The sequence below is a fragment of the Spinacia oleracea genome, chromosome 6 (genome assembly GCF_020520425.1).
Source record: "Spinacia oleracea cultivar Varoflay chromosome 6, BTI_SOV_V1, whole genome shotgun sequence".
Taxonomy (NCBI): domain Eukaryota; kingdom Viridiplantae; phylum Streptophyta; class Magnoliopsida; order Caryophyllales; family Amaranthaceae; genus Spinacia; species Spinacia oleracea.
In genome coordinates this window covers 70,944,585-70,960,424 of record NC_079492.1, presented here as the reverse complement: position 1 = coordinate 70,960,424, position 15,840 = coordinate 70,944,585, and the positions used below count along the sequence as shown (strand labels likewise).

The following is a 15,840-nucleotide window of genomic DNA, read 5'->3' as shown; positions in this document are numbered from 1 at the left end:
CAATCCAATTTCGTAAAATTATTAAATCAAAGGCTAACATTATTCAAATTTTTATGAACGAACGAATCAACATTAAAATTTGAACTTTTAATTAATAAAATCCGAAGCTTTAAATCGTTCATTAACATTTAAATTTCAGATTTTTAATAATTAGGTTTAAGTGCGATTAAAATTAACGAAACCATTCAAAATTTTAATCCAATAATTTTTAAAATTAGCCACTGACCCATGAAATTATATCCCTTTCCTAACTAACCGAATTATTAAACCAAAATTAATTAAAATTCAATTAGGGTTTCAAATTTTACGAATTGGGGAAAGGCAAAATTAGGGTTTATACTTATCGGAAAAATCTGACATTTATACCGTAGATCAAGAATATACCAAGTAAAATTGTGTCAAAATTTCAAGCAATTCCGAGTAGTATACACCGACCTTTTAATTGAATTACTGTCCGACACCTTTAATTTTTAATGAAAAATTAACAATAAAGCCCAAAAACCGACACTTCGAGGCCTGTTTTTGCAATTCCGTTCTCATGAGTTGATCTTAGAAAATCCTTTTCAATCATATTAGGGTTTTAAAACTCGAAAAAACGAATATTTTTGATTTCGGACCAGATTATTACGCAATTCATCCAGTAAAAATTCCGAAAATTCAACAAAAAATTCAAAATTTTCGACAGATGCAAAAACAATTAAATCGTGCTAAAACATGCTTTGAATACATAAGGCTCATGATACCACTGTAGGGGAATACAGTTAAACATATTAACATGTGCGGAAACAATCCCCAAAGCCAGGAAGCATGTATAAAGCACAGATTAAGCAGACTTACGTTTGAAGCGTGTTTTCCTCAAATTGTCAACGAACACGAACTTAGAACTCCAGTTGTCGTTTCTCTACTTGGTTCACCGACACGATCAGATCCGTCTTGATTATCGTAGCTTAGACAATCGATCAAGAGTTTGTGCTTTTGGGATGAACACACTTTGGAGGCACAGAGAGAATTAGGGTTCTCTGTTTTCTTCTAGGGTTGTGTGTAAACTGAATTGTGTTATGTTGGAAAGTGGTTAGAAAGTTATTTACATAACCTTACTAACCGACCAAGCCATAAGGCAAGACCGGCTAGCAAGCCCGCGCAACACCACACGGACACGCACAGTGAGCTGGGCCGTGGGCCGCGTTGCTGCTGCTGTGTCGTGGCCTTGGCCCGCGCGCACACAGCTGCTCGGCCATGGGCCAGCGCTGCTGCGTCGTTGCCTTGCTTGCTTGCCTAGCGCGCGCCCATGGGCCTTGAGTGCTTCGTGCGCTCGGCTCGTGGGCCGCTCTTCATATTCGCGATTAATATTTTTCCGATATATTATTTATCGTTTCGTATACGACGAATCACCGTCGTACGATACGATTTATTCGTTTCGCCTAGCTTACGAATATTCGCGATACAATATAAGATTCCGATGCAAGGTCGTATCGTATAATACGTTTTCCAACTAATTCTCGAAAAGCTATTAAATGAATTTCCGATTCATTTAATCCGGTGATCTGTTACGTGTCATTGGTGTGACCTTGTAGGTTCAGTCAAGAGTAAGCTGTGAGTTTAATATCCATTAGAACTCACTGATCGGAAGCATTTCTCCAGCTAGCTGTTCCGATCACTTGATCTCACTGAATTAATTGTTCGCAATTAATCTGAACCTTGGTAATAAACTTAATGCACCTTGGGTGAAGGACATATTTCCTTCATTTTTATTGACATTTGGTACCAATTTCCGGAGTTTAGAGGGATGTACTTATAGTGTAACAGGTCGAAATAAGATAGACGTTTGAAGAGATTGAGATTTATTGAAAATCGAATGGCAATGTTAGAATTTTCTAGCGCGAGGGAATGGTGCGCTAGAATTTTCTAACCCGTATAAGGACGCTCCAGATTTATTTCCTGTTGAGCCATTGACAACTGTTTCTGAATTCTACCAGTGTCGTGATTGGCTGAGAATCAAACTATAGGGCCACAATATTACAGCGCCGATGCTTGAGTGCTGGAAATAAGCGGCGCATGTTTGCGAGGCGCTAGAAATTTCTAGCGCTTGTGTTTCATATTCGCAGGTTATCAGATATTTCTGGTTTATTCCGAATTTCTATCTCATTCATGGTTTTATCTCTTTAATGATATCAGTTGGAGTGCAACTCTTATCCTTTTTCAAGGATTAATTATAATGCAATATTATTACTTTGAAAATCTATCTTAGAAGGCTGCTATTTTAGGTAGCAGTTGAACATAGTAGTTACTATAAATTGCAGTTACTAACACTACTACAAAAACACCTTTTCGTGTCGCCTTTAAATTGCCTTTAGTGTCGCCTATGGTGCGACTCTGAAGCTAGGGACTCTAAAACTTTTTGGTGTTTTGGAGTCGCCCCTTTGAGGCGACACGAATATTATTATACATGTCGCCTGCTATGGAAGGGGCGGGGGCGACACTGAAGATATATTTTTCAAAAAAATCAATTTATTAATTAATCATTCCGAGTCGCCTATTATAATAAGAGGCGACACGAAAGGTACCTTTAATGTCGCCTCTAATCTCTATAGGCGACACGGAAAATAATTTCCGGAATTATTTTAATATTTTTTTAAATTATACGAGTCGCCACTAAAGTTTATAGGCGACACGAAAAAATATTTTTCGGACATTTTTATTAAATTTGTTAATAATCTAGTCGCCTAATATACTAAGAGGCGACACAATAGATGTTTTGCACAAGTATTTTTATTAAGCTAATTACCTTTAGAGTCGCCTCTTAATGTTACAAGCGACACGAAAAGTATTTTCCGTATTATTTTTTAGACGTTTTTACCCATTTTGAGTTGCCTAATATACCAAAAGGCGACACCGAAAGTATTATTTTAAAAAATATATATATTAATTAACCATAAGGAGTCGCATGTAATTATAGGAGGCGACACCTAAAGTGTGTATTATGTTTTTAGTTTTTTATTTATTTTGTTCTCGCTAATTTAAATTATTTCTACGTACGTAATAAATTCACAAAAATAATAAATAGAGCTGAGAATTGCAGAATTGCGAATATATTTTTGTATTAATTCAAACAAGAAAGTTGGTTCAACAATTGTAAATAATTGTATTCCAAAAAATAACCTACAATTTGTTATAGTTTAATTTCTATCTCTGGAAACTAGAAAATGACTACAAACAACTACTAATAAAATATCTACTCCATTTTTTCTCGAACATCATCGATCTCCTCTTGAGTGTACGGGTTTGGAGAAAATATTTGTACTTCCACAAAATAATGTATTAATTAGTAAAGTTTAGATAAAAGCTAGCGCATATATAGTAACAATTGAGACATCGATAAAATAATAACAAAAATACATGTACACGTACCTCTTCCACATTACTAATACTTTGTAATCCAAGTAAAACTATTTGATACATGTACTTCATGACGTAATAGCCACATTCAAGCATTTCCGGTTCGCGAGAACACTAAGATACAAATATAATACACATTAAATTAAAGAATAACATATATATGAATAAATTACGATAAAAATAATAATCAAACTAGTTAAATCTTACTATAATTTCTTTCCATCTTAGAGACTTTCGAGATCCTTTGTTGTTGGCTTGCCAAGTCCGATAACTCCTAAACATGAGAACAATTGTTCCAAGTATTATTAGTTGTAGACTCTTGAAACAAGGTTAATCACTTGCGTGGCATATATCAGTCATTTGAAGACTCTTGAAACTGAACAGATATAGCAGATCACTAAAATCAACATGGAGTGTAAAGGAAAATTATCACTATTTATCTACCCGTATCAAAAAAAATTCATCAAACCATAATCTGGCAGGTTTGTGTTGTAAACTTGAAATAAAAGAATTTATGTAAATACATGCATAATTAAAGGACAGCTCCATCTACACCACTAATACAGTTTCCTCAACTATGATACGCTCAGTTATGGCATTGTTCAATATGCATGTGATCACCGATTTATCCTGTAATACTTTCAATTCTTAAAACCAAACGACCCCAAAATTAAAGAGAACCCTGTATAAACCAAATGACATAATGTATAATGGACAATTAGAACATAGTAATTAGTTAAGACTGCGACTACTGAAATGTGCAAAATAGACGTTATGTTTTGCGAAAATCTATTAGGTTGCTGAAATGAAAGACCATATACTTTCAGTTTTTGAATAACAACATATCCAATACAGCACATATCAACAAGCTAACATCTCAATTGTGTCTCTTAACAAAGAAAAAAGGATAAGAAGAAGTTACATCTATGATATTCATATAAACTCTGGAGGCGAATTGGACTCAGGCTTGATATTATCCCCCAAGTTTTTGCAACAATTCACACAGTAAACATTTTCACAAAGTGAACTAGGGACCTGCAATATTTATCCTGTAATTCCTGTTGTGAAGATACAGTTGGAGAACAATGAAGTGATTTCCTAGTTAATTACCTGAACTTCAACATTCAAAAGACATCCTTAAGTTCTTTTATCTTTGATTCAAGTTCATCCACTAAAGGCTATTGATACGTCAATGACTTAGCTCATAAGAATCAGCCCAAAGCTTTTCTAGCAACAATAAGATGCAAGAGTGGGAAAAGAGAGGATGGGCGTTATAATGCAGGTCAAGAAGAAATTAACTTAAAATAAACTCTAAGTGTCTAGCCAATTTATAGAACTGCAAATACCAGAAATGCAGAAATACAGTGTACTTTCTTAGCATCTGCTGGAAATTGTTCAATTATGGAATGATTAAATGGAATCCAGCCACTGAAAAGTGAAAAATGCACCACCACCTAAAGTTTTCGGATAAAGGAGTACACTAGCTAAGGCAAATAACCTACAAAAATTGATCGCACTGAGTAAGTTCCCCAAACAGTTACAGTCAAATTTTGGGTACAAATTTCAATTGTGCGGAGGAAGGAAGAGATAAGTAAGCAGGCACCTCCTTGACTAAACCCACAAACAAATATGTTACCAGGATTTAAGTCTGAGTTGATCTCTTTGTCTATCATCGCGTGGATGTGTTTTAAGTGCAGATATTACAAAATCATTTCTTCATTGAAACAATAAATGACAATTCGGGATAAATTATTATAAAGGGAATAAAAGAAAAGGAGCAGCACAGTGAAAAAGAACAACATAAATGTCAGACAAGATAACATCAAAGCATATCACAAAACAGGAAACCAAATTACTTTGGAGATAGTAAGAGGCCAAGAGGTCTGAGTTCTGACCTGAAGCAAACTAGAAGGAACACGAGAATAAGGCACCCAAGGCAGCAACTGAAAACATCAGAAGTCTAGAGCCAAGCCCAGTCCGCAGTACCAAATTCCAAAAGTGGAACTTGTAAAGTATTTGAATTCAAGCTGCACCTGAAGTGTAATTGAATTGAGACAGGTTAGAAACTAATATCAAGTATTGCATATTTAGCTAGGTCCCGAGAGAGATCTATCAAAATGAAATTCTGGACCACACAATCACACATGATATATATATATGATTAAGATGCCACATAGGAAATAATAATGAGTTAATGACCAATCTGGAAAGTTGAGTAGGCAAATGATTAAACGTACATAGTGATTCTTTAACTCACTGCTGCCCCTCTGATGGTTAACTTCTCAGTTTGGCATACAGACAACTGTCATATTTAATAGTAAATTGGTCACTCTTGGATGACCATGTATCTTTTTATAAGTATAATAGACTTTGTAATTCCTTTAACACCACATTGATAAATATGGAAGCAAGAACGGAGGCCAAGACCAGAAAGATAAAGACTAATTAAGCATATACAGTGGCCAAAAGTCCTTGCTGAAAATAAAGGTTAATGAGTCCACACTCCACACTTACCTATCAGAACAGTAGCCTTGAAGGTAGTGAATCTGAGTTTTTTTTTATTATGCTTTACAACCTGTTTAAGTTATTATCACTCCCCTTTCCATGGCTTCATCCTATTTGACTTTCAAGGATGAAAATCTTAATCTTATAACCAACAGTTAGCTAAACTTTTAAGAATACTATCATATTCAACGTATAATTATTAATCTGAAAATATTTTGATAAATCATTGATCAAATACCCTTTTATTATCTAACCCAACAATGCTAACATCATTTACTTACATTGCCCAAATTTTCTAGGATCATGTGCGTAAACAATTAAGAGTAGGTAATATTTCTTGTTTTTTTAAAGGTTGACTTTCAAAGGAAAGAAGCCAGTTTACTGTTTCCAATTCTTGCATCAATCTGTCAGATTAAATAGATAACATCACAAGGAAAACAACAGGATTCTTGAAACTAAAAATGTTTAGATTGAAGTATCAAACCGAGCAAGACAACCAGTGCTTTGTTTAGGAAACCAAGTCCCCATCTCAAAATCAAAGTGAACAATCTGATACATTTGTTTAGAAAACCAAGTCTGCAACTTTTCTATTGAACGATTCAACAAGATCAGAACTCAAGATTTTCACAAACATGGTCCATTATAGGATAAGGAAGGGAAAAACTTAACTCCCTGAGAGGCTGTAAATAATTGGGTACAAATTACAGAACTCTATGCTACCATCAAAAGCCTAATCCCGGTTCTTATCTCAACCTATAATACCAACCCCACCATCCTCAGCAGCTTATCAGCATGCTCTCAAATTTAAGCAAGTGAGGCTCATCTCCTGTGACCACAAAAACCTATAATTTTACGGGCTCAACCGCTTATACTACTAAAAAAAAGGCATGGGAAAAGGTCGATTTCCCCTTAATCATCAGAAGAGACAAGAAAGATGAACAAAAGCAACAATATAACTACTCCTACTATCCTGCATCTCATGTAATATAGGCGTCTATAACTCTAAAAATACTAACTCAACTAACCCCATTAGGCATTAGCATATATATGATACTGTAGTCTGAAATTTCACCTTAATTGAATTGAAATTCTCATCAACTATAAGAAAGCTAAAAATCAGAGAAGCCAAAACAAAAACCCTAAATTTAGAAACTGGCAGTCACAATTGAGGAAAAAGATATAGCGTTAAAAAGAAATTCACACGAAATTGGAATTGGAACCAAAGCTTATAGGATTGTTAATAAAATCAGAATTTTCGAAAGAAAAATAGAGACATAATCAACATAAGGAAACAAAAATCAAGATAGAAAGACATACCGATCAAATTCGCAGAAATTCCTCACCTTCAGGTCCAATAATTGTCAAATCTGCAATCCCTAACCAGATATATATACTGAGGAGAAGCTTTTTCCCAATTGAATTGATAGAGGGGATGAGGATGAGAATGAGAATGAGAAAGAGAAACGGTATGAGGATTGGATTTTTTAAGAATAGGGTATATCATCACTACAATATTATAAAAGGAGGAGTATTATTTTTGGAGGAGATGGTAAAAGAATCCTTCTATAGTTTTAGGCTGACCAAATTACGACCTACACTATACTTCTCGTTAATAAGGGAAAAATAATAGCTTTTACGATAGATATTTTAGTTCGTCGTTATTAATTTGTTGTTCTAATTCTAGTAGTGAAAGTTATTTCGTATGATTTTTAAGAAAAAAATTGAAGTAAAATTAAAGAGGGATAGATGTCGCTTATTTTATTGTGCGACACCAACACTTTTAAAGTCCCATTTTATATCACATGCGACACTAAAAGTATTTCATTTCATTTAGAAAAAAGAAAATATGTGTCGCCTGTTATTAATTGTCGACACCAAAACTTGTAGAGTCTCATTGTTAAACACAGGCGACACGGAAAGTATTTAATTTGATTTTAAAAAAAATTAAAATTAAAATTAAGAAGAAATAGGTGTCGCCTGTTATTAATATGCGACACCAAAACTTTTAGAGTCCCACTTTACAACAAAGGCGACACGCTAGTCTCTTTAGAATATCTGCTAGCAACTTCGTGTGTCGCCTGTTTTATAAAATGGGACTCTAAATGTTTTAATGTCGCACATTAATTTAAGGCGACTCTAAAAGGGTGACTTATAAAGGTGTTTTTGTAGTAGTGTAAAAATAGAAATGTTTGTTTCGGGATCAAGTCAATCAGTTATAGGTCGTTCGGTGCATACTTAGGAAAGCGTTGACAAGCAGTATATGATTTCATCATTGTACGTTCAGGCCTAGGGACAAATGTAGGTGTCTACAGTTGCCCCCACTTTGATTGAGCATGGTAAAGAAGATAATCAAAGTATTGGTAAACGGATAACGTCTGGAAAACTCTGTTTGAATGAGATCAAATTCAGGTGAGGGTCTCACGAACCCCCGTGTGATAACATTTGACTTAAAGGTCATCACTAGGAATGTTAATAGTTCCCCACGAGTAATTGGGAATCCATTGGCCTGAACTGATACTTTTCATGGGAGTCATTGAAGATGTCCAGATGGTGAATGGAGTTATTCAAAAAAAGATGCTTTAACTTAAATAATGATGATGGCATTTTATTAACGAGAAGTGTACAAACCTCAAAGTGGAGACGGATTTTAGAGCTCAGGCCTTTGGAATAGATAACAAGGACGAAATGTAGAATGATAGAATACAGAATTTCAGAATACAGAGTACGAATTTTGAGAATTTAGAATACAGAATTTCAGAAAACAGAATACGGATTCTCATAATACAAAATACAATTTTTCAGAATACAGAATAAGGAATTTCAGAATATGGAATACATAATTTCAGAATAAGGAATACAGAATGACGGAATACATAATACATAATGACGAAATACGAATATAGAATGCCGAAATATGGAATACGGAATGATGGAAAACGAAATATAGAATGATGGATGTAGACACCTAATTTGTGTCTCCCCTCTGGGTTGATGATGATACCATTATCCTTACTAGGCGGTTGGAATAACTTTAGGCGGAAATCCCAATTGCTAAGAACATTTCTAAAATTCAAGATCCAAAATCCAATTCCCGAGGCCGTTCCCCTTCCGGTTCTCGATACAAAATACAACTTTCAAAAAACCAATTTCAAAATCCAAGTACAATCTCATCTAGTAGACCATTCCATTGGTTTTACTAGGCCTTTTCCACTCAAAATCATATAAGGAAAGTCAAATTTGGGCGCCGACCCACAAAATCGAGCATGCCGGGCCCCGTCCCGTAAAACCGGAATTTAAAACCCGAGAAAGGCTTGTTTTTAGACGAAAAATAGTGCCTTAACCTCCAAGCAAACACAAAACGCTAAACCTAGTACTATTCGTACAAAGGTACAACACTACAAGACGAAACAAGGACGGAGCCCGCGTCCTTGCTTTGGCGGCATTCACGCCACGTCACCAGCGCCCAGTGCTGCTTCGGCGTGCTGCGCTGGCATGTGCTCGCGTCTTGTGCCCATTCCTCCTATAAATACCCCTCATTTTCAGCATTAGAGGGAGGACGTGACAAATAAAACATCATAATACTGACATTACGCCTCAAAATACAAATAAAAAACCCTTAAAAAACACATACAAAATTTCTAATTCTAAGCAATTGGGAGCTCTAAAAGGAATTCTTGTCTAAACCTAAATAGGTAATTCTGAATCCCACCATATTCAATCATGTTTCTTTGATTTCAAAATGATTAGCAAGTTGGCATTTTTATTATTAAAAATGTCACTTGCAACAATCATACATCTTTTTAAAATCCAAACTTTTCAAAATACAAAAATGCAAACTTTCAAGATTCAAGGATGTTCAAAGTTGCTTGCAATCACCTCTTTGAACTAGAATAACCTTCAAGTATGGAGTAATCAAAGATGACACCTTTTTAACTCTTAAAGGTTTAGTCTTTTGAGATTCAAAACTCCGTTTATTTCATTATACAAGTTCAAGTTTTCAAATTTCAAGATCCCACCATGTTTAGGGTTGCTCATGACTACTTTCCTAAACTAGGATCCTTTCAAGTAAGAGCATATCAAAGATCTAACCTTTTCAACATTAAAAGGCCCGGTCTTTGAGATTCAAGTCTCTTAAGTTTCAATATTTCAAGTACAAGTTAAATATTTCAAGTTCAAGTTCAAGTATTTCAAATTCAATATTTCAATATTCAAGCTTTCAAGTTCAAGTTCAATATGCAAAGTCTAGGATACTTGGGTTGAGCAACCTCTCCCAAGTTGAGATTTTTGGCTTTGAATTCGTGTCGGGCGCACTTATTTTTAAGGAGCCGCTTGGCGTTCGAATCTCATGTTCCCAAGTACAAGTTTCAATTATGCACCTTTCAATATTGCAATTTCAATATCGCACCTTTCAATTCCGCAATTTCAATACCGCACTTTCAATATCGCACTTTTAATTCCGCAATTTTAATACCGCACTTTCAATACCGCACTTTCAATTCCGCATCTTTACTTGCCTACTCCATTTCTAGGCAATGTGGACCTACTCCCTAGTCCATCTCTAGGGGGTCTTGTATTTACTAATTCCGCACTTTATTTAGTATTGTGATGTTGCTTTATTTGCTTTATTGATTTCATTACCGCACATGCTAAATACAACCAAATACAAGGTTACATCACGCTTAACGAAGATAATTTCTCGGACAAACTGGTCTTAGGTTCCTTTAAATTAATCTTTAAAGCAAAGTGACCACCATACAAAGTAGAGATTCTGTTTGCTCTAATTTCAAACCCACATAGTCTAATCTAGGGTATATTTTCGAAACTGTTGTGCCAACGTACTTGAATATTTCTAAAGCTCGCGGAATAAGCATTTCGTTCCCGTGCCCGGATCTCATCCATCCGTTTCGAGGATTCAAAGTCTTATCCAAAATAGAGTCACTTGCGGTCTTTCCAAACGAGACTTTAAAATATGTTGGTGGCGACTCCTTCGAGGTACAAAAGTACAATGGTTTTCTAAAAAACCGCCCCTCTTGTAGAACGGGAAACAAATGACACAAAAAAAAACCCCTACAATTCTGGCGACTCCGGTGGGGAATTTTCTAATCTCAATTTCGAAAATGCGAGCAGATTTCGAGCAGCAAGCCACTGATCTGTTTAAGTACTGGATGCCAGCATTGGCGCCAGGCGCAGCCACCTGCGCCCAACGGCGCTGCCTGCATCCAGGACAGTGGCTCACGGTGGCTTGTTGCCCACTTTTTCTCAACTTTTCGTGTTGGGAGTTAGTCTATTTCTGAATCTGGAAGGACGCTCCCAAACCTCGTGAACGAATGTCGAAAAACGAGCTTTACAAATACAAATTCGAGTACGATTTCAAATTTCAATTTCTAGGCATTTCATGCCTTTTTCGAAAACCATATTGTGCAAAATGAATTTCTACCTTGCCCAAACGGATGTGTTCTACATTCTGGCTAGCCCCGGGGGCAACGAAATGGTGACTCTCCATACGGTTCCCGACCAAAGTGTGTGACCATTTTCGCGCCTACCGAAGCTTGGTATTTACTTGACATTCCCGAGGTCAAGTATGGAGGACATCTGCCGACACACACTTCCCCTAGGCGGATGTGAAAGATGTCGCCGGATCCGTCTCTTAGTCGAGTACCTTTTGACACCCTAAGCCGACCACTTGCATCATACAAAACTTAGACCGACCTTAGGTTGAGAACTTTGCATGTCGCATTCATATTCATGACTAGTGTGACAACATGCTACTTGTGCATTGTGTGGGCGTCTTTGCACGCGTGAATGGCTAACCTCGAGTTCTAGCTTGCCAAAACCAATTAGCCTCCAACTAGGAAACCAAACCCCTAGGAGCATCATTCAAACCTCATGCATCTAAATCGCCGATTTTAGGGTCTTTTAGGAGTGCCACTCCATTTGATTCAAAACCCTCAAACACGCCTCACGCACAAATGCCAAAATCAAAATTCAATCCAACGGCGTCATAATGTCGGATTTTCGAGTCCAAATTCTAAATTCAAAATTCAATCCAACGGCGTCATAATCCCGGATCTTCTAGTCCAAATTTCAAATTCCAAGGTTCAAAATGCAATCCAACGGCGTCGTAATGCCGGATTTTCTATTTTCAAAACCTCAAGTTTCCAAGTCAAGTCCAAATCCAACGGCGTCATAATGCCGGATTTTCTAGTCCGAATTTCGAATTTCAAGTTCAATCCTATTTTTCTAGTTCAAAACCCCAATTTTCAAGTCAAAATCCAACGGCGTCATAATGCCGGATTTTCTAGTCCAAATTTCGAATTTCAAGTTCAAATCCAAATTTTCTAGTCCAAACCCTCAATTTTCAAGTCCAAGTCCAACGGCGCCATAATGCCGGATTTCCTAGTTCAAATTTCGAGTTTCAAGTTCCAAGTCAAGACTCAATCCAACGGCGTCATAATGCCGGATTTTCTAGGCAAAACTTCAAGTTCAAATCTCAAATCCAACGGCGTCATGCCGGATTTCCTATTTCAAACATTCAAGTCTTCAAACCTCAAACTCAAGTCGCCCGTCCCAAGTCTCAAAACCTCAAGTTCAAATGTCCAAACCCATACCGGCATAATGCCAACTTTCCCACTCGATCTTTCAAGATTTCAAGATTCAAGTGTCAAATTCCAAATTCATGCCGTCGTAATGCCGACTTTTCTATTCACGTTCGAAGTTCTCAATTCAATCTCAAGTCCTATATTCGAAACTTCAAAATTCCAAGTCCACGACAGCATGACGCCGGACTTTCAAATTCCAAATTCAAATGTCTCAATTCCATGGCGGCGTAATGCCGGAGTTTTTCAAAATACAAATCCTCATGTTCTATATACAAAAGTGCGTCTTTTCCATTTCAAAGTTCAAACTTCAAATCAAATTCAAATTTCAAATTCATCTTCAAGTTACAAAAAACTCTTTCTTTCCATTGCTCCCCAGTAAAACATTCAAAACATTTCCAGCGGGTTGAAAATCCCCTGAAATAATACAAGTCCAATACTTCCAATGGGTTGAAAATCCGCTGAAATAATACAAATTCAAATTTCATGTTCTATCTCCGGGTTGAAAATCCCGTGAAATAATACAAACCCCATTTCCAAATACTTCCAACGGGTTGAAAATCCCCTGAAATAATACAAGTCCAATTTTTCAATGGGTTGAAAATCCCCTGAAAAAATACAAGTTCAAATTCTATCTACGGGTTGAAATTCCCCCAAAAATACTTCGAAATCCAATGGGTTGAAACTCCCCTAAAATATTGACGGGTTGAAACTCCCTTGAAATAATACAAAATCAATTCCCTTTCAATCAGGTTGAAATTCCCTTCAAATACTCCAAGTCCAATGGGTTGAAATTCCCCTAAAATATTGACGGGTTGAAATTCCCCTAAAATATTGACGGGTTGAAATTCCCTTGAAATTAAATAATACAAAATTCAATTTCCTAGTACAAGTCCAAATTCCAAAACAGGTTGAAATTCCCCTAAAATAGTCCAATTTCCAATAGGTCTAAATATTCCTTTTTCGATATTTCAAACTCTAGTACAAGGAGTCAACTTCCACAAAAGAATGAAGGCTCATCTCAAACACTTCCAACGGGTTGCAAATCCCGGATACAATTACAAAAATCTAAAATCCCGAATCTTCGGAGTGGCACTTAGAGTCAAGTTTAGGTCTCATTCATTGCATGCATATCATATTATGTGTCGGGAAGTCCAAGTTCTAAAATCGTCTGGTGTGTTCTAAATAGGAGTCCAAAGATCCTGTGGGTTCGCCGAAGAGGAGAGAGGTTGAAAAGAAATCCGTCAGCCCTAGCCTCCCTCATAGCCGGCATCGAACGGGCAGCCAATTCATCTCCTACAAATCAAACTCCTAGTCCCATTCAAGAAACAGTCCAAATGTCTGCCTCTGATCAACTCACTCAACTCCTAACGGCTTTCGCCAGCCTCAGCGCCAATGTGGAGAACATAAGCAACCGATTGGGTGCCGTGGAACAGGGCGCGCCCACTGATGACTTAACCAAGAAGATCAAGAGTCTTGTCAGTAAGGTTACCAATCAAGAGAACTACTTCGATACCTCAATGGAGGACAACCTCAAGGGGAAGACAAACCTGCCAGACAAATTCTCCGCCAATGATATTCCAAAGTTCAAATCAACTGACAATCCCAAGTACCATCTCAAGAACTTCAGAGCTACAATGGCCATCAAGGGGGTCGAACTCGAGCTATACCCAGTGGTATTCCCTATGTCTCTGGAACCTGTCTGCCAGAAGTGGTACTATTCACTCAAGGAACATCAAACAAATACATGGGAAGCGGTTGCTCGAGCATTCATGGAGCAGTATCAGCCCAACATTTAACTCCAAACTACTCTAAGGGAACTAGAAGTTCTCAGGCAAGGGCCTCAGGAAGGCTTCACTACTTACCACAACCGGTGGAGAGAAATGGCATCCCAAATGGTGACCCGGCCCTCCGAGAGAGAATTGGTCAAGATCTTTATTGCTGGTCTTCTTCCGAAATACAATGCTCACATGAAGTACCTAGGCTTGGAAAGCTTCAAGAGAACCTACGACATCTGGGTCGACATAGAGGATGACCTGATGAAAGCACCAGCAGCCCCAGCTCCACAAGCTGAAAAGTGGAAGGGAAAGAGACCTGAGACAACACACAAAGTTCACGAGGTTAACGCCCTAGAGGCTCCTCAAGGTCCAAAGTCAAACAACTTCAAAAGCAATGCTAATCAGCGCAACTATCAAGGCAGGCCACAAAGGGTCTTTACAAACCTCGGAATGTCTTACAGCGAGGCATTCGATCGGCTGGTTGAAAAAAAAGTCATAGCACCAATCGGTCCAACACCTGATCCTCCGGTCGACAAAAGATCCAAGAGTTGGGATCCGGCAGCCTATTGAAAGTACCACCAAGGGAAGGGTCATGACATCGAAGATTGCTACAAGCTCAAGCACTTGATCCAGAACATGGTTGACAACAAAACCTTACCCTTACCCTTACCTCCTGGGGCTAAGCAAACCTCCCTCCGTGCAAGCCATCTCCTATGACTGCGAAGATGAAGAAGAGGAGTTTCCATGCAATATGATCTCCACAATATGCAAGCCAGGGTACGAGCTGATGGTTCCAAGCTTTTTCCATATACTTCCAAATGCTCAAAACTGGGTGATCCCCGAATCTAGGGTAGCCACAGACATCCAAGAAAACATTTGTCCACTCGCCACCTTGAAGGCTTTAGGGTTCTTCGAGTACGATCTCATGCTGAGTGCCCTACAGACTGTCAAACTCCAGGATATCACATACAAAGTCCTGGGATTCCTCGAACTGGTTTTCCCCTTTGACACCTATTACAACAGTGTTGAGTTCCTAGTAATCGATGTGCCTACTAAATTCGACCTACTATTTGGAGAGCCTTGGTTCGAGGAAATACTGGATGGCCCTGCCTGCCTCACCCTCAAAGGTTCACGCTTCTGAGACACTCTCATCAAGAAAAAGCCGGCTATACGCCAGGAAAAGGACGAGTGCATTCAAGAATACTACCACAGATGGGCAATCTCCGCTCGTACAATTCAGCCCGAGCTGCCAGAGGGCAAAATGGTGAGAATGTTCCTCTTAGGGCTCAACACTTCATGCAAGGGCAGCTTCGCCGCATTTCCTTACAGCACATGGAATCAAGTCTGGGATAAAGTCCTGAAAATCTGTGCATGCAGCCCCATCTTCGATGATTATGACGCAGATGTCTGGGAATACCCTGAGAACTATCTTTACGATTAGTGTCTTTGTCCAGGTCCAGAGTATGTCTTTCAATTTCTAAGTCTAGCAATGATTCTAAGTGTCTAGAACTAGAGTCTTGCATCAATCAAGAGCCTCTAAAGGCCGAGCTTCAAGTCAAAACAGT

At 37.8% G+C, this 15,840-nt stretch overlaps 1 long non-coding RNA gene across 2 annotated transcripts; it reads right to left on the bottom strand.

Moving 5' to 3' along the window:
• Positions 1-3,073: 3,073 nt before the first annotated feature.
• On the bottom strand, positions 3,074-7,486 carry LOC110792148 (uncharacterized). 2 transcript variants are annotated; one of them, XR_002534308.2, is made up of 5 exons: positions 7,219-7,486; positions 5,292-5,429; positions 3,604-3,670; positions 3,409-3,510; positions 3,074-3,300 (listed from the first exon to the last, which is right to left on the bottom strand). It is a non-coding gene; the product is annotated as an uncharacterized lncRNA (long non-coding RNA). The 2 variants fall into 2 exon arrangements; XR_002534307.2 differs by having other exon boundaries at positions 3,074-3,510; positions 7,219-7,485.
• Positions 7,487-15,840: the final 8,354 nt, after the last annotated feature.